We start from the raw sequence: 21,339 nt of genomic DNA on the forward strand, positions 1-21,339 counted from the left end.
AACAAAAACCCTCGTTTAGAGGCATATATGCTTCTAGACGGAATTCTACGGTATACTATATTTAGAAATGATGTACACAGATTAATGATTGTGATAGGCTTGTTGTGATCTAATGAGATATATATTATAGAAATGCTGTAATATGGCGTAAATATAGACTTACAGAAACGGCAGACAGAAATAGCTCCATCAACGAGCTGTATTTTGCTGAATTAACCCAGTTGCTCAAGTGATCTCCGAGAGAGGAGTTTATGTTCAACATACGTAGAAGACCATTTGGAAAACATTAGCATATTAGCTATGATAGTGAAAGCATAGTCTCCAGGACTTGGACTGAGACTGTGGTAGACCAGGGGTTCCCTTGGATAGACAGGATCTTGGACATTGCCGGATCTCATCAACGGAATCTCATCAGAAAGTCAGCCAATCAAGATCTGCTGGCTTAGTTAAGGGGTGGGGTATGAACGTTTGGACAGTATTTATTGTGGGACATTAGAGCACATCAGACATATCGAATTGCATTCTGAATACGAAGAATGTCCTTCTGATATCAAATTATTTTGATATTTTGAAATTCGCAATGTAATACCAATTTTATGGCAAATAATTAAAAATTGATATTTTTTATATTTAACAGTACTCGAAATAAACTTTATAAATCTGATGATTTATACTTAAAGTGTATGTAGGTGGGATAAAAAGCCGACGATCAATTGAAAATTTGGACCTTTCGTATTGAAGATATGGATTTTCCCCCCCAAACCTCAACAAAATTATGTCTTTTGGGGAAAAAAATCCATATCTTCAATATGAAGGGTCAAAATTTTTAATTGATCGTCGGCTTTTCCTCCCAGCTACATACACTTTAAGAATATGTCATTAGATTTATAGAATTTACTTCAAGGACTGTTATATATCAAAAATGTGAAAATATCAAATTTTAATAATTTGTCATAAAATTTGTATTATATCGTGATTTTCAAAAAACCAAAATTATTTGATATCAGAAAGACATTCTTCGTATTCAGAATGCAATTCGATATGTCTGATATGTGCACTCATGTCACACAAAAAATACTGTCGAAACGCTCAAAACGCTAATTCCAGATCCCTTAAACAATGAAATAAATGGACCAGGCTGAGACAGTAAACTGATCTAGTGTCATGTTCAGACAAGTGCTTGACAGACCTTTGTTGAAAATGAATACACTTTCTTTGAATAAAGAAAAATGTAAGATTAAGGTTTTAAAATATGGTATAACATTATACTAATTTCTATTTTCATTTCAAAATTTGTATGCTAGATAGTTAATATTATTTTGAACGTCGAAGTAATGTGCTTTTTCCTCTACCTGAAAACCAGTGATTGGAAATTTATTTCAGTATCGACAAAGTAAAGTCTAAAAATGGCTGATGTGTTCTGAAAAACTATTCTTTAAGTACCATTTTAATATTTTGTGTTTCGTTCCTTTTAAAGGTGGGTGATCCAATTGTAATGGGCTATTCAATTTAAAATCCTCATTCCCACAGTAGAAGATTGTGGAAATATCTTCCACGAGGGAGTATGAAATTCAAATGGAATGAACACATTAGGCAGCTTCGTTTGAATTTCATATACCCTCGGAGAAAGATTCAACCTGAACATTCCATTAGTAGAGGGCGAGTTTTAAATGCAGCTGCTAATGTGTTCATTCCATTTGAAATTCATACTCCCCCTATAGAAGACACTTCCAAAATCTTCCACAGGGGAGTGTGGATTTTAAATGGAATAGCCCAATATATGGTATTTTTAAACTAACATTGAGGCCATCCCAATCATTCTTATTTCAAGTTTTGAGTAAATTTACCTTTTCGGTAAATCCCATAAGCCTTTGTGAGTACACCTGAGATGTCGTCATTTGACGTCACGCCGACTTGCAATGCGCAGTAACGATGTGCGCATCGGCGTAAGATCAATTGACGACATTTCAGGTGTACTCGCAAAGGCTTACAGGATTTACTGAAATGGTCAATTGTTTCAGCGGTTTGAATTTTAGAAACCAAAATGTTTATCACAGTGGCTCATGACTTTTGGGGTGGTGTACCACCCAACTATTATATGTCTTTATATTGCCTAAATATTTCAGGCCTACAATTTCACTGGTGCTATGAGGAAATCAAAATTTGCATTTTGATGTGGTAAAGTGGAGGATAAGGCTGTCAATCGGGTGACATACTAGAGATAAAATAAGACATACCGGTACCTGCATTTGGAAACCAACACGGTGGGATTTGTCATAGCTTTATATTGATACTCAGTAAATACATACTACCTATACGCTATCTACTAAAGCAACAGCAATGAGTTAAATTAATTGTTTAAACATCACTATCAGTATAAAACCAATATAACTATCGTATTACTCCACCAGACTACTTCACATTCAGTGATAACCCAGGAGCTCATCACATTTCACATTACATAGCTCATCAGCTTTGTCAGGTTTCATATTTTTGTACCGGTGTGGGGGGGGGGGAGATTTGGACATGCTGTGTGCGTGTGTCCCGGTCTTGTGTGTAGGGGTGGGGATGTGCAAAGACAAACAATTTCCATGTCAATATTCAACACTGTAAAAAAAACTATATTTAACATTTAATACCAGTTTTTAACCTACATTACTTACCTATCCTCTTCGGGCCCTGCGGCCCATAAGGCTGCAAGTCTCCTCCTCCAGCTGTCTCTTTCTCTAGCTACTGACTTGGCTTCGCTCCATGACCTCCACCCTAATTTCTTCCTTTCTTTTTCCACTGTCCGCCTCCATGTTGTGTTAGTTTTTAAAATTTCCAAGCAATTTATTGATGTCTCATCTCTACCATTATAACTTTACATCCCCCAACAAACCAACAACAGCCAATTTTAATAAACAAACAAATCCATTCCTTATGAACAATTAAAAATTTATTGAATATGGCTAATGCACATACATGTACTTAAATATTTAAAGTCACCTTGATAACAACTTATAGTTCTAATGCCCTATTTCAATTATCATGCTAAGTGGTCTTGTCTTAGGACTAACATAATTTATGTCGTATAAAACATTGTTATCTACCTGTTTTTAGATATCTTTTTACCAATGCAGTCAATCATAAGAAATAAATACTCATGTTTAAAAAAAATCATAATAATTAAATATACAAAGCTATATTCTGAACAGAATATTCTGCTCCAACAACCCAACATGATATACCATCGCCTAACATTAGTAAGCAAAATAGTAACCTCAGCTTTATTCATTATATTTCACATAATTCTCTTGCATCACATGCAGTACCATTTTACACATCTCTCACTGCAATAGATATGCCATGCATTTCAAAATCATTCTTTGTTTACTATGCTAATGTTACAATTACATTTAAAGCAGAAACTTTTTTCCAAACGGTTACATTACAGCACATCACATCAAAGCGCCCATTGGGTGCCAGTTCCTTTTTTAAAGGATTCTTTATTTGACAATCATTTATCATTTTTATCAAATTGCCGAATACATTATGCAATGGTGCAACATAGGGTGTAGGGCATTTATTCATATATTATCGCAAGACGCTGCCAATTTAACACAAAGCAAATACTGACAACTTTATCTCAACGCCACCGCATTCTATGTAAATAAATGTGGGATAGAATCAACAGCAGAACTCTTAAAAATATACAGTTTATCCATTGATAAAAGATATATCTCACATATCAATGGGTTTAAAATGCTCTGTAACCAACGTTTCAACAATATCAACTCCACCCAAATCTAAAACAGGTATTTTTTCAGGGTAAAAATTTAAAAATGTACCCAAATTAGAACAAAAAAGTAACACTGTCCTCTTAACGCTAAACTTTGAAAAATAGCCCGCAAAAGAGGTGTGGTTAATCCACTTTTTATGCAGATAAGAATAATAGTTTGGAAAAAGATTCACATTAATTTTTGGAAATTCCCACCCTCGCAAAAATCCTGGCTACGGGCTTGACTACTGAGCGTCTTTGTACTTATTGGGAAGTCACATAATTAATTGATTTATACAATTTTAGGTAAATCAGAAATACGATCGAACTTTTGCAGCCAATTGCATGTACCTGACATTGAACGCATCACAAGAATGCAATATTGACTTAGGCTACCGTCCGCATTCAGCAAGTAAAGTGGAAGATACATGTAATAAACTCCTAACCTTTGGACGAGGCAAATAAAGACTTATTTTGCAAAGGTGTGGTATAATGAAACACAGGAATGAGCAGTAGATAAATTGAGACATAACCGGTTGATGCACGATGACAACATGGCTACCAAGAACATAGGATATATCGTCTGGTGGTTATCCAATGTTATTCTTATTACAAAAGGTATGTTACATTTTCATTATTTATACCATGTATGCAGAAGTGTCAAAATTTACAGCACGCGCAAATAGAATATGTAATAATTATTATAAAGATTGTCACAAACACATGACTGACGGGGATCGAACAAGGATGTAATATTGAAGGGTGGTTGGAACCGGGATTGCTTTTATCATTTGAAGAAATTCACATTTTCAGACTCAATTAGTACTAGGCTTACCAAACTTTTTTCATGACCCAAATTTCATAAGCATTACAGAATTATTATACGCAAGTGCGCCAGAAATTCCGACACGGAGCCTGTCTGAGCTCCTCTTTCGATGTTTACTGATGTATGTAGAGCACGACCGTCAACACGCATAATCAGTGGCGTACTGGGGCAAAATTTCCAAATGGTTTACAATTTCCCAGTCGTCCCGCTGGCCGACTTCCAGAATTACTTAACCGAGACAAATGATCACCAAGTGCGGAGAAATTTGCAAAGGACTTGCATAACCAATATGATGGTACACTGCACTTAAATGCACTGAGATGTTTTTTTTTTATAAGTACTACTCCTTATTCCAGAAAAATACAGCCCATACTCCCATACATAGGATATTTTAATTCCTGAATCAAGCATTTCCAAATATGTTAGCATTTGCTCTCTAACAATCTAGATATATACAAGTGATCTACCCTCTAAAATCTTAGCTGAAACTGCGTTACTTAGAAAAGTTGCGCGCTCTATTTTAGCACGGGTCATTTCAGCAACATGCAGAAAAAGTCATTTTAAATAACTTTTTCTGCATGTTAAGTCTAGAAACACTAAATATGCAAATTATGCGCTAAGTATGCGAATTATGTATTAAAATCTTAATTCATATTTTCTATAAGTGTTAAATTAATTTAAACTAATTTTACTGAGAAATTTCTATATCGCCACTTTAAAATAATAAAATACAAAAGAAATATGCCGCATGTAAAAGTATAGGAAGAACGTAATTTAATCTAATTATTTTTCTTTTCGCCTTTTCTGCTCCAATCGAACGAAATCCGGAATCCAATTTCAGAAGCAAATTATAGCTGAAACTTTACAATATTTGATTAAGAAGAAATTGCAAAAAGGTGTCCAAACCCCAAATGCCTCAAAATGACAACTTCAGTGTCCCCTTAAGGCTTGGTATAGCAGTACATGTGCATGTGCACGAAAGATGATAATGACGATATTACTTGTTTGCCTCTAGTAGCTGACGACTTTGCTAAAGATGTAAATCACCGATGTTGCTTTTTTAGTTGTTTTTTTAATCGTTGATGTCACAACTTAAACTGACTGCTTTCATGACAACTTTCTTGACAATTGTAAGAAATAACATTTCTTCTTTTTATACAGGTGCTATTCTTGATGTCACATGCTTCAACAGACTTCCCATTCTAGACGCAGACAATTCTGGGCAAGCTAACGCTAATCCATTTATCGGTGGATATGAAGGGACAGGTTTTCAAGACGTCACTGTTTCATTTGCAAGAGCTTTAGACACAAATACAGGTATAGGTTTACCTGCCGGTAGCTATGTCGAAGAGGAAGAAAATAATAAATTGGATTATACACGTTTATACATGCCGGACGACGACTCTCTCGATGGAAGTGACAGGATAGGAGTGTTTAATTGCGTTGTTGACAATCTGGGAGTTCAGACTAATATCACTACAATAACTATGGAAACACAAGGTAACTTATAAAGCTATGGTTCTGATCTCAACCACATTACAGCGGTCTACATCCGCTAGTCAAAGTTTACTTGCACGCTTAACACAAGTCTTTACTCCAATGTTTTATTGTTTTAAAAGGCACTGTTTTTATTGCTTTATGGGTCTTTCCGGTCACCGCGATTGGGTCATTGCTAACTCTGACTACACTGTGTGTCCTTAGCACCGCAAACCATATTTTTGGGTGTGAAGGGTGGGACAAAGTTCTATACGATGTTTTACCGCTTTCCGAAGATAGAATGCTTTGTGGTTTGAATTTGGACAAAACACGAACATTACTCAAGCTTTCCTGTTTGCTAACGCGCATCAAGATACCAAGTTAATATCATTATAGTCAACAGTTTAGAAAACGGTAGCTATACGCACGACCAATTGGCAAGACAAAGGCAACTGGATTTATACACTTTTCTACAGGGGATTGAATCAAATTATTTATCAAAAAATCTTTATAAAAGTTAATATGTTGGGGTTATAATTAAAATAAGACGGACACGCCATCTAATGTTATTCATCATCACTATTGTTGGTTCAATTGATCTGTAGCTTGGATATTTCCAGTAACGTTAACCCAAACAGTCAACATCGGTGATTCGACAACACTGAACGTCACGGCGTCAATCAACCAAACTTTACTACAATGGCGGCACAATGGATACCCTCTAAATGGCACGGATGGACAAAGTAGTCTAGTATTTGAAAATGTGACTGTTGCCGATGCGGGAATATATGAATGTCATAGCTCAGAGGCAAGAAATGGATCAAATGCATTTATGAGACTTCTCGTCAGAAGTAAGTTTACATGATTGTGTATTTATTTATCTACTTACTATTTTGTAAGTATAGTTCTGCAACAGCATCAATCCGTTCTAAATTTTAACCAAAGAACTTTTCAAGAAAATTAAGAGAACATAAACAGAGCAAATGATTTGTTATAAAAATATTGATGTTCGCAGATCTTCAGAGTTTCATCTGTCAAAGTATTCCATGATATGGTGACACTGATGAAAACCCTTTATTGTCCATGATAGTGTTTCCATTTGTGCTGAAGGAATAAATTCGTTCATAATAAATTTGACTTCATATTGTTCTTGTCATTGTTTTGACTTCACTTTCTCGTGTTTTCAGGATGTCCTGCCGGCATGTGGGGTGAAGATTGTGACCATTACTGCACAAGTTGTTATAATGGAGCCATATGTGACGAGGAATCGGGCGAATGTATCTGCGCTCCAGGCTTCAGTGGGACACATTGCGAAATACGTAATTAATGTATTATATTATAATCAATGTCAAATAAAACACAGACGCCTTTGCTTAACATAAACATTGTATCAGTGCGTTAAAATGGTGATCAAATAACCATCTAAAAACGAAAAAAAATCTGTATATGGTACACCATGGTGTAGAACTTTGTGTAAGGGTTAGGGTGCATTTAATTGGCAGTATCTATAGTTTATGTTCCCCAGAGCACATAGAAGTATGTAATAGAACCATAAATGTGATATTTGGCCTCCTGTACATGAACAGTACCCAATCAGTTTCGATACATATCTCAATTCCAATCCTTACCGCTTGCATCCAAAAGACGTTCATATGAAACTTTGCTCTATCGGCAAAGCAGGGAATAGTGCAACATGTAAATTTGAAGGTATTTTCATTTAATATTTTTCATTCAATACCTTCAGATTTGACAAATTAATCTTTTCCTACCCATCGATGATACATAAAATTGTTTATTGTTCCGTTAGCTTGATGAAATGCATTTCACTAAAACGTTCCATACCTTCACAGTTGCAGGAAGCAATCGTTGGGGGCAGCAAGGAGAATGGCTTTGTTCTAGTGCTGGTGATGAACATTCAGATAAATGTAAAGGAAGACTGATGTGTCTACAAGATCCTTTTGGATGTGCTTGTGCAGCAGGATTCACAGGGCTGGATTGCAATGATGGTTTGTGTAGTTTTGTATTACAGTATACAGGGTGTCCCAGAAATAAATACCGAGTGAATAAAATTGAACGTAAGTCGAGAACTAGACATCAGAATCAAAAAAATTTAAAATGATGATAAGAACATAAAAGTATAAAGTTTTCGAAAAGGAAATGATACAAAGAATCCAACTAGCGCGAGCAGTTTTTGAGGAAACCGCCAAATTTTATTTTATATGCCATTCTTTATTCTCCACCAATAACAACTTACGTTGAAACAGATTGGTCAACTTTGAACATAGATGAGCCAATTACTGTGAACATTGATTAGTTAACTGTGCACACAGATTAGTTAACTGTGAACACAGACTAGTTAACTGTGAACACAGATTAGTTACCTGTGAACATAGATTAGTTGACTGTGCAAACAGATTACTTAACTATGAACAAAGATTAGTTACCTACATGTGTACACAGATTAGTTAACTGTTCGCAGAAATCGGTTAATCGTTACGTACAGATTAGTACAAATAAATGCATACATGTCCCTTTCAGGCTTCCGTACTTCCTCTACTTCAAGCATAAAAAGTGGAAAACCTAATGTATCTTTTTAACTGTTTTGTTTTAGTATATTCTAACTCCTACGTGTGTTTCATTATTTTAAAAGATATGCTGATAAATATTGTGCAGTAAATTTTTTAGATCGGGTCAATATAATTATCTAAATTTCATCTGATAAGCATTTCCTATAGTTAATCTTTTCAGCAAGTATACGTTTGTAGAATTGCAAAGTTTTCTTTCGGTTTATTATACTGAAACTGAGTGTCTTCTCTTGCAATGATATGCTGCAAGCAGGTTATGGGAACGAAAGTCGCGTCGGAGTAAATGTTACAACTTTCAAATTAATATTATTTATGTTAAGTTTTACTATAAGATCACGTCACCATTAACACAATTTACATTTTATTGTCAAACTGTCTTCAGAATGTGACCCTACCACCACAGGTAAATTCGGAAGGAATTGTGGGCAGATTTGTCATTGTGCAGGTGGAAATTCTGAGTGTAGATATGACACTGGAGATTGTCTGGATGGGCTAGGATGTGAGGACGGATGGAAAGGAGAGAGTTGCCAAGGTAATTAGCTAGCTGCAGGCTGCGTTACCAGTTTGTATTGCAACGACTAATATCGCTAGATTTAGTTCATTAGAAATATTAAAGAAAGCCAACAAATTATCAGCAAATAATTAAGCACTATTTACTGAAATAATTAAAATGACTAAAGACTCGGTGCACCTCCGAAAAGAAGTCGATGGACCAAACAAACAAATAAACACACAAACAAAAGCCAAACAGAAGGAAAAAAGAAAAGAAAAGAAAAGAGAGAATAAGACAGGATGAGGAGGAGAAGCATATGGTACTACTTACTGAATCAATGTATTAGTGAGTCCTTGACTCTAATGTTCCTTTGTCATTCCCAGGGTGCACGTGTATTATATCTTTACTTTTTTCTGACTGGAATCTTTACACCAAACTTTTAAAAATCATAAATCATCTTTAAAATATAATTTCTACAGTTCCTGATCCATGTCCGGAAGGATTTGCGGGTGAATTTTGTGACAGATGTCCAGGTAAGTTTTAAATATAGATGAAAATTTTAATTTTAAAAAATTTCAAAAAGCGCTTTAAAACGGTAGCCCTATATTATCTCTGGCTATCCATTATATTATCACTAATTAAAGCCATATTATAACATTTTCAAACAAAATAGATTAGCATTTCTTTGCCATAAAATGTTAGCTTTTACTGTCAGATATATCCCTTTTATTTTTGAGCCGAACAACTACGGCAAAGCAAAGAAAATTTGATTTACTACCAGCGCACATGTCGCCAATACGTACCACTCCTTCGGTCATGTTATAGTACGACCTTTTGTTGTGTATATCACCGCGCACGCCGTGTACGTACTGTGTGTTATGTACATGTATGCGTTCGACTAATATATAATTCCATCGTAATAATAAAGCGCCGGTTCCGGCGTTTTATTCAAAATCTCGAATTTTGACAAAACTACAGCACCCAAAGTCTTGATTTTAGCAGGATATATTGGTTTAATAAAGTACAATTTAATCGTGTAAAAAAATGAATTAAAAAAATTCAGTAAGGGCGTCCTCCTCAGCAAATGTTATAATATGGCTTTAACACAACAGTTGCACACAAGTGACTATAAGATAATATTTTTCTTTTAAAACGAACGGTACGGAAATAAAAAAATTTTTAAAGTGTCTAAAAGTATCCAAAAGTAGTAAACGAGTTGTGAGTTGTGAGCAACCAACCAATAGGATCCTTACCATTTTAATAATACCTATACTTTTATTTTCTGTTTACAGCCGCCACCATTTCATCGCCTACGGTAACACCAGGCGAAGGTCAGGTGACCCTACAATGGACAGTAGAGAACACTCTTTGTTCAATTGACTACTACACATTACAGTATGAGCTTATCAAATTAGATGGATGCAAGATTGTGCATGACGATTTAACCGAGGCAGTTGTTATTAACGCAACAAGTCAGTCGTCTTTCAATGTGACCGGACTAGAAACATATTCTACGTACACCTTTTATCTTACGCCTCGTAATGTAATTGGTTATGGACCAGTGCTAGAATTTGTTAATGTGACAACTAATGAAGAAGGTAATAGTGATATTTGTATAAAGCTTGACAAAAAAGGCATCTAATGATTTAGACCAGTTTATTTTATTGATGCTATCCTTGAGACTGCTAGATCAGGGATATGAGACAAATATTCCTGGTTAGATCGACGCCTTATTTGTATTTTCAACTTGATATTGTATTCTTATTTCAAAGCTGTGTTTGTGTCCTGGTAAAACATAAATTATACAATCGCATTTTTGTTTCAATTAAACAATTAAACAGTTTAAAGAGGCGCTACAAAGGGAGCAGCGTGACACTCTGGTTAAGGTGCGCCTTTGGTGCGAGAGGTCCCGGTTTCAATTCCCCGCATGATAAAAGACCTAGTTAAAGTCGGTTCTGATCAGGGTAATAAGCCCGATTGTTGGCTACATTTGACTGTCCTGTAAGTATTGCCCCGGGGTATTGCGCCGACAAGCTATCTACGGCGACCCCCTTCGTTCACCAGCAGGACAGTTGCGCCTGGCCGAAGTTTAGACAGAGTTATCTTTTTAGATTTCAGCTGTTAATGCTCGACATAAAAAAACGTATTTTCCTGTATTAAATAAGTGATTTCTTGATGCTGAAAATGGTCCGCCGCACTATTTTACTCGAGTCTAGACTCTTTAGACAGATAATTGGACATAATGAACACGAGCATTGAATGAAAGCAACTTTATTTTTCAGTTTTATTTTTTGCTTTGAAAAATAAAAAATGTTATTGTATACTTGTTTAGGTTATATCCAATATCTGCGCACTCATATTATAGGTGGTATCGGATACAAAACAGAGGATGCTGGTCAGGTCTAATTTATCATATAAATTGTCGTGTTGTTCCGCAGTCATTACAGGAAGGCACTCTTGCATGATTCTAAACATGGGAAGCTGATTATTCTACCCGCTGGAGTACAACATGTTAAAACTTTTTCAATTCACGCATGTTAAATAAGCACACCAGGATTCTACCAAGATAAGATGATGGAAGTCGTTTTAATAGCAGTCTACGTGTCTTCAACCTTTCAAAACATATTTTAACTTTTTCAAATAATTGTTCCTTGTGGAAATCATATCATTTTTTCTTTATCTTCCAGTTCCACTTTTTTCACCCGCTAACGTCGCAAGTGTGGTTGGTTTACGTGAAAAAGACTCGCTAACCTTCGCTTGGGATGAGTTACCCTGCGGTAACAGAAGCGGTGACATCGTCCGGTACCAATATGAACTGCAAAGCGATGCAGCCAATACAACAGTAATTGACTTTGTAACTGCACCAAGAACGAATGTTACTCTACCAGATCTATTACCTTGTACATCGTACACATTTCGTGTTTCTGCGGCAACGAATGTCGGAAATGGACCATACAGTGAAGGTGTTATGGAAGTTACCGATTTAACAGGCGAGTGTAAAACATCATAGTTATCAATGCACGGCTTTATGTTATTTGAATTTAGTCGTTAGAATAATTATTCGTCATAATTGTCTTATCAGTTTATCAGCACCATCAGTATTGTTTTCACCTTCTTCAAGTTCATTACCATCATTGTCATAATCATTACCATGATCGATGTCAAATGATTACTGTCAAGCTGTCCTCCTGCTATGCAGAGTGAGGATTGTACCCAGTGCCGCCGATAGCCATTAGGGGCCGTGGTAAAATGAACACACGGGCCCTTTGATCCGAGCGATGGCGGTGTAGGACTCCATAGGTTGTTTGTGGGTGTCGGGTGGAAACATCAGTGGCGTAAATATCTTTGTGACATTAGGGAAGGGAGGTTGGTTTAATATGTGTTCAAAGTAGCGTGTCATCATCATCAGTCGGCTGCGGAGCAATTGTTTAGCTGCCAATAATGCGTGAACATTGAAGGAGACAAATTCGCGCGAAGCGCGTACAAATTTGCAATTTGAAAATGGCATATTGTTCCCAGTTTAAGTTTCTCTGAACAACCTCCGTGCGAAGTTCAGAAAAATTTGAAGTGCCAATTTGAAGCTAAAATGGACAACTTTTTAAATTGGAAAAATGCGCGTGAAGCGCGCGAAATTTGTAATTAAAAAAAAAACCCGACTTTTGTTCACAGATTTAAGTTATTAGAACAATTCGTCGTCCGTATTCCATAGTGGCGTATAGTGGGGCGCCGCGAATAAACAACTTTTCGAGAAAATCGGGTTTGAAGAAATGCCAATTTAAAATCGAGTTGTGTAAATCAGACATTCATTATATTTTGTAAATGATGTGAAATTTCTGTAGTAAACTAAATAGATTTTATTGTTATATATTTTTCAAAAGAAATAAATACATACTATTGCTGGCAAACTGACAATAAAACTATACGTCACTATGGAAAACGAACAAACCTTACGTTAACCGTACGCCACCTCGGTCGCCGTGTAATCCCTATGGCGTTACTTTTCGTCGTTCCTATTCCATAGTGGCGTATAGGTCCGATACGCGTACGCCACTATGACATACGATGTTTTTCATTTTTGCCGATATTTCATAATTATAAAATGTGTATAAAAAGTGGCGTATGGTCGATACGCCAATATGGAATACAAAAAATGTCACTTTGTAACTATACGCCACATTTGATTAATTAATTACTAATTAATTAGCTAATTATGACTGATGAGACTTAGAAACAATGAAAGAGAACATCATTAAAAACATATGTGCCAATTTTCAAAAAAATGACCAAAAATCACTATACGCCACTATGGAATACAGCCGACGAATTGCCAATTTTAAGCAAAGAAAAAAGGGACCTCGGATCGCGGAGGGCCCGTAAAAAGCAAAGAAGAGATACCTTAGGCCAAAAGGACAGGAAAAGAGACCTTTTAGTTGGCCCGTATAGTAAATATAGTAAAACAAAGAAAAGATGCCTTAATTACAACGTATGTTTACTTTTTTACGAGCCCACTAGGACCCCGGACCCGTTGGTAACGCACCTCCTTACCCCCTTGTCGGCGGCACTGATTGTGCCAAATATTCCACATCATAACATCTTTAGAAGATGCTTCCGCCAAAGTCGGCCTCTTTCTCAATTCCAAGAAGACAGAATATATGTGTATTAATGGAGATAAAACCCAACTCCAATCCTTTCTCGGGATGGCACACAACTCAAGGAGGTGTCGGACTTTAAATATCAAAAATAGTTTGACTCATAAAGCTCAAGCATGGAAAGCTTGCAACAAGCTGCACACCATCTGGCAGTCCAACATATCAAGAAATACCAAGCTTGCCTTCTTTAGAGCCTGCATAGAGAGTATCCCCTTATATGGAAGTGAGACCTGGACAATGAAGAAAGATCTTCAGGACCGTCTTGATGGTACCTACACGCGGCTGTTGATGAGGGTTCGAAATATATCCTGGCGTGAACATAAAACCAAAGCAGAGATCTATGATGGTGTTCCACAGGTGTCCTCCATCGTTGCTCAACGGCGAGCCAGATTTGCAGGCCACTGCTACCGTGCAAAATACCAAATAATTTCAGATGTCATCTGTATGAGGCTTCCACGAACATGTAGAGGAAGAAGACCATTCAACTACATTGACTGTGTGGCAAGGGACGTCAGTCAAGAAATTAATGACCTCCCAAATCTGATGGCTGATATGATAGAGATTACTGGAAAAGAATTGTAAACTCTTTCTCGGATGCGTCCGCAAGATAGATAGATAGATAACATAAACGTAAATGACACACATTCAGAAGAAAGCATTCATGCAATACATGTTACAGTAGGGTTTGTACGAGGGTGCTTTGAAAATAGAGGAGCTAAGAAACTCTGTTTAAATTTTTACGATGTTTTATTTTATTAAAGAATTTCAAATACCTGTACGTACTTTTCTAATAAACGTTGATGAAATAGGACCATCAAAATTATGATTAAATTTGTTCTTTTTAGCAGACATTGGCAGGCGTTTCAGAATCCTCAAATCTTACCAAGATACTGTGTGCACAGAATTCACGGTGATACCTCATACCTTTAGTTTCAGTTTGCAATATGATGTCTAATTAAACGGCTATTACATCATTTCACTTTATGCACGGCTTTATGTTATGTGAAATTAGATGCAAGCATTAAACACATAGTTTATTCTTCTTTTTAACCTTTAACAGAACCTGCCGCTGTTGGATCCATAAACACAACCTCCGTAATAGCAACAGAAGTTAATATAACCTGGGATCCACCTGGCTCTACCAGTTGTCCAGTAGATGGTTATTACATTGAATATGAACTCATCAACTTAGACATGTGCCAAACCATAGACAACCCGCAAAGAATCTCCTATGACTTAGTGAACGCTACAGAAGCTACAATCAAGGGACTGTCGCCGTTTTCTACCTACAATGTTTATGTTATAGCAACAAATGAAATTGGAAATGCGACTGAAGCAATGGAAACAATAGAAACACCGGAATCTGGTAAGTCACGTGTTGCTAAATTGTTACAATTAAATTCTTTCTCACAATAATTTCTGAAATAGATACAATGTAGATCTTATGACAGTTGAGGGAGAGCGTGGCTCGTGGTTAGAATTCTCGCTTCTGGTACATCGGGTTCCTGGTTCCATTCCCGGGTAGAACGTTTACTGGAATATTAACCTGGAAAAATAAAGTCTGAATTTAATGGACAATCTTTGTAGATCAAATTCAGACTCTTCCACTCTTGCCATGGTACTTTTACAGTTGGATATATGAATCATGAAATAATTTCCGTCTTTCCCGTGTATGAACCAACTCTGTACATGTTACCCAGATTCAGTTTCGCGAAGAGTAGGATGATAACCTCGGACTGTTCCCAACTCTTTCTGGTGCTTAAATGGACACCAATGAAAATAAGCGTCTTACGAGGCTTGCTTAAGTTATTCAGAGTTGTCTTCCAGAGTTGTCACACCCAAAGAAATCAAATCAAAGAGTGATTTTGAATTGACTTTTTCGGTAAATCTCATATTGCTTTGCGGTTAGACCGGGGATGTCGTCACACCGATTCGCACATTGTTACTGCGCACTTCACAGTAATGCACAGTAATGATGGTGGCGTCAAATGACGACATCTCAGGTTTAACCACAAAGAATTATGGGATTTACTGAAAAGGTCAATTGATTGACCAGGCGTGCTCGTAGACGTAAGTCTTGACGTAAGTCTTGACGTAAGTCTTGACGTAAGAAATCGTAACCTCTCAAATATGCCTTCGTTCTATGAGATTTTACTATATGAGACATGTTATGAATTTGTAATTAAATCAATGCTATGTTTCGCAGCTCCCATCGAAGCAGTCGAGAACCTGCACCCTACAGAACAGACAACATATACCTTGACGTTTGAATGGGATGAAGTACCTTGTGGAAGCAGACAAGGGGTTATTTCATATTACTATTATGAGTTATATGACGAAGACATGACTCAAGTCAGAGAAGACAATGTGACAGCGCCATTAACCAATGTGACCATTGATGGATTGGTCCCGTGTGTTTCGTACAAGTTTCGCGTCGCTACCTCAACAAAAATTGGGTATGGACCATTTAGTGGTTATGTATCTGCAAATACATCGATATCAGGTAAGCATTGCCGGGACTCTGATAGCTAAATTTTACTGAAATAAAACAGTAGGGGAAAGTTTGCAATGATTTTCCGTGATACCTTGGTCATATTGTGGAAATTGACAAGGCTACTCGTATATGCTCATAGACTTTACATTGTTGCTAATATATAGCAATACGTGTGCCCAGTGCTTTCACCTCAAAACTCTAATCCTTATCCCTGAATACATAATTTTGCTTTTATTTCAACTTTAGTTCCAGACCCCATTGCAGAACTTAATGTTACCCTAACCGACATGGATGAAATCAGCATCACGTGGTCGGAACCCGCTTTCAAACCGTGCCCGATTGACCGCTATCACTATCGTATAGAACTAGTGAATTTGGGCCAGTGTGACGAATATGATACGCCGATAATAGTAGCAGCCGACTCCACCACGGGCACTTCTTTGCTTATTACGAATTACGAGTCGTATTCCACATATAACGTGTATATTAATGGAGAAAATGAAGCAGGGAATGGTACAGCTTTGAATGAGACTTTCATGACATTTGAGACAGGTATTTATATTCTTACTATACTGAACTAGAGAAGCATATCAGGGAAATGTATATGGGATGTTATTTCACTGAGTTAAAAAGTTTTGCGAAAATATTATCGACTCTGTAAGACAATGGCAGGTCTGATATGTTGGCATTAGTCATCATTGCCCATAGAATACATTTTTACATCAAAAATAGCTCTTAAAAGCAAACACAAAGTTTAAGGTTTGATGATAAGTGAGTCGCCGAATTGCTTACAAGAAATGTCCTATTTTAACTTGCTTTTGAAGGTATACGACCAACGTATAGGCAAATATGCAATTATTTGTCATCTATGTTGGAACTCCATGATTCCCAATATAACTCACAAGTTCTTATTTGGAGTATTTATTACGCAGTATTGCTTAATGGCGCCATAAATGCCTGTAAATGTAAATGTAAATGTAAATGTTAAATCTTGATTCACAGAGTCAAATTGTTTCTTCTGGGAAACAAGTTTGAATTTACTCTGAATTTGAATTTGCATTTTTAAACGAGTTTAAAATATCACATCACTTTTTCTTTATCTTCCAGTTCCACTTGTATCACCTGGTAACGTCGTAAGTGTGGTTGGCTTACGTGAAAAAGACTCGCTAACCTTTGCTTGGGATGAGTTGCCCTGTGGTAACAGAAGTGGTGACATCGTCCGGTACCAATATGAACTGCAAAGCGATACAGCCAATACAACAGTAATTGATTTTGTTACTGCCCCAAGAAGGAATGTTACGCTACCAGATCTATTGCCTTGTACATCGTACACATTTCGTGTTTCTGCGTCAACAAATGTCGGAAATGGGCCATACAGTGAAGGTGTTATGGAAGTTACTGATTTAACAGGCAAGTGTAATCGTCATAGTTTCATGTTTCAACCTGGCTCCTAATTAAACTTCCGTTTAATTTTTATTTGATGTCTTATTAAACCCCTGCTACATTATTTCACTCAATGCACGGCTTTATGTTATTTGAAATTGAAGGCAAGCAATGAAAACATTATGTAGTAATATTCTTCTTTTTAACCTTTAACAGAACCTGCAGCTGTTGCATCCATAAACATATCTTCCGTAATAGCAACAGAGGTTACCATAACCTGGGATCCACCTACCTCTACTAGTTGTCCAGTTGATGGTTATTACATTGAATATGAACTCATCAACTTAGACATGTGCCAAACCATAGACAACCCGCAAAGAGTCTCCTATAACTTAGTGAACGCTACAGAAGCTACAATCAACGGACTTTCGCCGTTTTCTACCTACAATGTTTATGTTATAGCAACGAATGAAATTGGGAATGCGACTGAATCTATGGAAACCGTGGAAACATCGGAGACAGGTAAATCATGTGTTACTAGGAATTACTACAATTGAATTCTTTTTAACAATAAATGTTGTAATAAATACATTTTAAAAATCACAATAGGGGGAGAGCGTTGCGCGTAGTTAGGTATCTCGCTTCTGGTGCATGAGGTTCCTGGCTCGATTCCCGTTGGTAGAAAGTTTAAGGAATAATATCTCTTTTGCTCTTCCCATGGTGCTTTTAGAGTTGGATATATGAAGAATGAAATAATTCCGTTCTTCGGAGGGGACGTTAAACGATCGTTCTAGTATATAGAAGAGCCGTACCAGTACATGTAGCCCGTTGTCAGTTTTGCGATGTATGGAAGTTAACCTCTGACTGTTCCCAACCAAGAAATCGTAACCTCTGATATATGCCTACGTTCTGTGAGATTGTACTATTGAGACATGTTATCAATTTGTAGTTATCAATGTTATGTTTTGCAATGTATTGCAGCTCCCATCGAAGCAGTTGCGGTCCTGCGCCCAACAGAACAGACAACATATACCTTAACGTTTGAATGGGATGAAGTACCTTGTGGAAGCAAACATGGAATCATTTCCTATTACTATTATGAGTTATATAACGAAGATATGACTCAAGTCAGAGAAGACAATGTGACAGCGCCATTAACCAATGTGACCATTGATGGATTGGTTCCGTGTGCTTCATACAAGTTTCGCGTCGCTGCCGCAACAAAAATTGGGTATGGACCGTTTAGTGGTTATGTATCTGCAAATACATCGATATCAGGTAAGCATTGCCAGGACTCTGATAGCTAATTTTTACTGAAATAAAACAGTAGGGGAAAATTTGCAATGATTTTACTTGATACCTTGGTCATATTGTGGAAATAAATTGACAAGGCTACTCGTACATGTTCATAGATTTACTTTGTTGCTAATATATAGCAATACGTGTGCCCAGTGCTTTCACCCCAAAATTCTATATTCATCCTTCAATACACAACTTTCCTTTTACTACAACTTTAGTTCCAGACCCCATTGCAGAACTTAATGTTACACTAACCGACATGGATGAAATCAGCATCACGTGGTCGGAACCCGCTTTCAAACCGTGCCCGATTGACCGCTATCACTATCGTATAGAACTAGTGAATGTGGGCCAGTGTGACGAGTATGATATGCCGATAATAGTAGAAGCCGACTCCACTACAGACACTCTTCTGCTTATTACGAATTACGAGTCGTATTCCACATATAACGTGTATATTAATGGAGAAAATGAAGCAGGGAATGGTACAGCTTTGAATGAGACTTTCATGACATTTGAGACAGGTATTTATATTCTTACTATACTGAACTAGAGAAGCATATCAGGGAAATGTATATGGGATGTTATTTCACTGAGTTAAAAAACATTTTGAAACCTCGTAAATTTGCGAAAATATTATCGACTCTGTATGACAATGGCAGGTCTGACATGTTGGCATTAGTCATCATTGATATGGCACACATTTTACCATTAAAATACATTTCTACATCAAAAATTAGTCTGAAAATCAACCTTAAGGTTTTAACAAGAAACTGCTCATTTTAACTTGCGTTTGAAGGTCAACATATAGGCAAATACGTATTGCTTAATTAATAGCAATCTCATATATACTAAACTCATACTCCGGGAGCAGATTCTCGCTTGTTGCATAATCACATGACCAATCTAGCAATATAAGCTGAATGATGGCAGTCGGTGGGTTTCTACATTTCAAAATTTATTTTAACTTTCTTAACGCATTGATTCACGGAGTCAAATGGTTTCTTCTGGGAAATAAGTTTGATTTATATCTCCTGAAACAGCTTGTCATTAAATATCATATCACTTTTTCTTTATCTTCCAGTTCCACTTGTATCACCCGGTAACGTCGTAAGTGTGGTTGGCTTACGAGAAAAAGACTCGCTAACCTTTGCTTGGGATGAGTTACCCTGCGGTAACAGAAGCGGTGACATCGTCCGGTACCAATATGAACTGCAAAGCGATACAGCCAATACAACAGTAATTGATTTTGTTACTGCCCCAAGAAGGAATGTTACTCTACCAGATCTATTGCCTTGTACATCGTACACATTTCGCGTTTCTGCGTCAACAAATGTCGGAAATGGACCATACAGTGAAGGTGTTATGGAAGTTACTGATTTAACAGGCAAGTGTATTCATCATATTTTCATGTTTCAACCTGGTCTCCTAATTAAACTGCCGATTAATTATTAATATGATATCTTATTAAACCCTTGTTAAATTATTTCACTCCATGCACGGCTTTATGTTATTTGAAGTTGAAGGCAAGCAATGAAAACAATATAGTCATGATAGTAGTAGTAATATTCTTCTTTTTACCCTTTAACAGAACCTGCCGCTGTTGGATCCATAAACATATCGTCCGTAATAGCAACAGAGGTTACCATAACCTGGGATCCACCTGGCTCTAGCAGTTGTCCAGTAGATGGTTATTACATTGAATATGAACTCATCAACTTAGACATGTGCCAAACCATAGACAACCCGCAAAGAGTCTCCTATGACTTAGTGAACGCTACAGAAGCTACGATCAAGGGATTGTCGCCGTTTTCTACATACAACGTTTATGTTACAGCAACAAATGAAATTGGGAATGCGACTGAAGCTATGGAAACCGTAGAAACGTCGGAGACTGGTAAATCATGTGTTACTAGGAATTAATACAATTAAATTATTTTCAACAATAAATTGTGTAATAAATAAGTTTTAAAATGACAATAGGGGGAGAGCGTGGCGCGCGCTTATGGTGCATGAGGTTCCTGGTTCGATTCCTGGAGGTAGAAAGTTTACTGGAATATTATTTCCTTCGCTCTTCTCATGGTGCTTTTAGAGTTGGATATACGAAGCATGAAATAATTCCGTCCTTCGGAGGGGACGTTAAACGATCGTTCTAGTATATAGAAGAGCCGTACCATTACATGTAGCCCGTAGTCAGTTTTGCGATGTGTGGGATGTTAACCCCTGACTGTTCCCAACTCAGAAATATGCCTACGTTCTGTGAGATTGTACTATTGAGACATGTTATCAATTTGTAGTTATCAATGCTATGTTTCGCAATGTATTCCAGCTCCCATCGAAGCAGTTGCTTACCTGCGCCCAACAGAACAGACAA

Source organism: Amphiura filiformis, chromosome 17, assembly GCF_039555335.1.
Source record: "Amphiura filiformis chromosome 17, Afil_fr2py, whole genome shotgun sequence".
In the NCBI taxonomy this organism is placed as follows: domain Eukaryota; kingdom Metazoa; phylum Echinodermata; class Ophiuroidea; order Amphilepidida; family Amphiuridae; genus Amphiura; species Amphiura filiformis.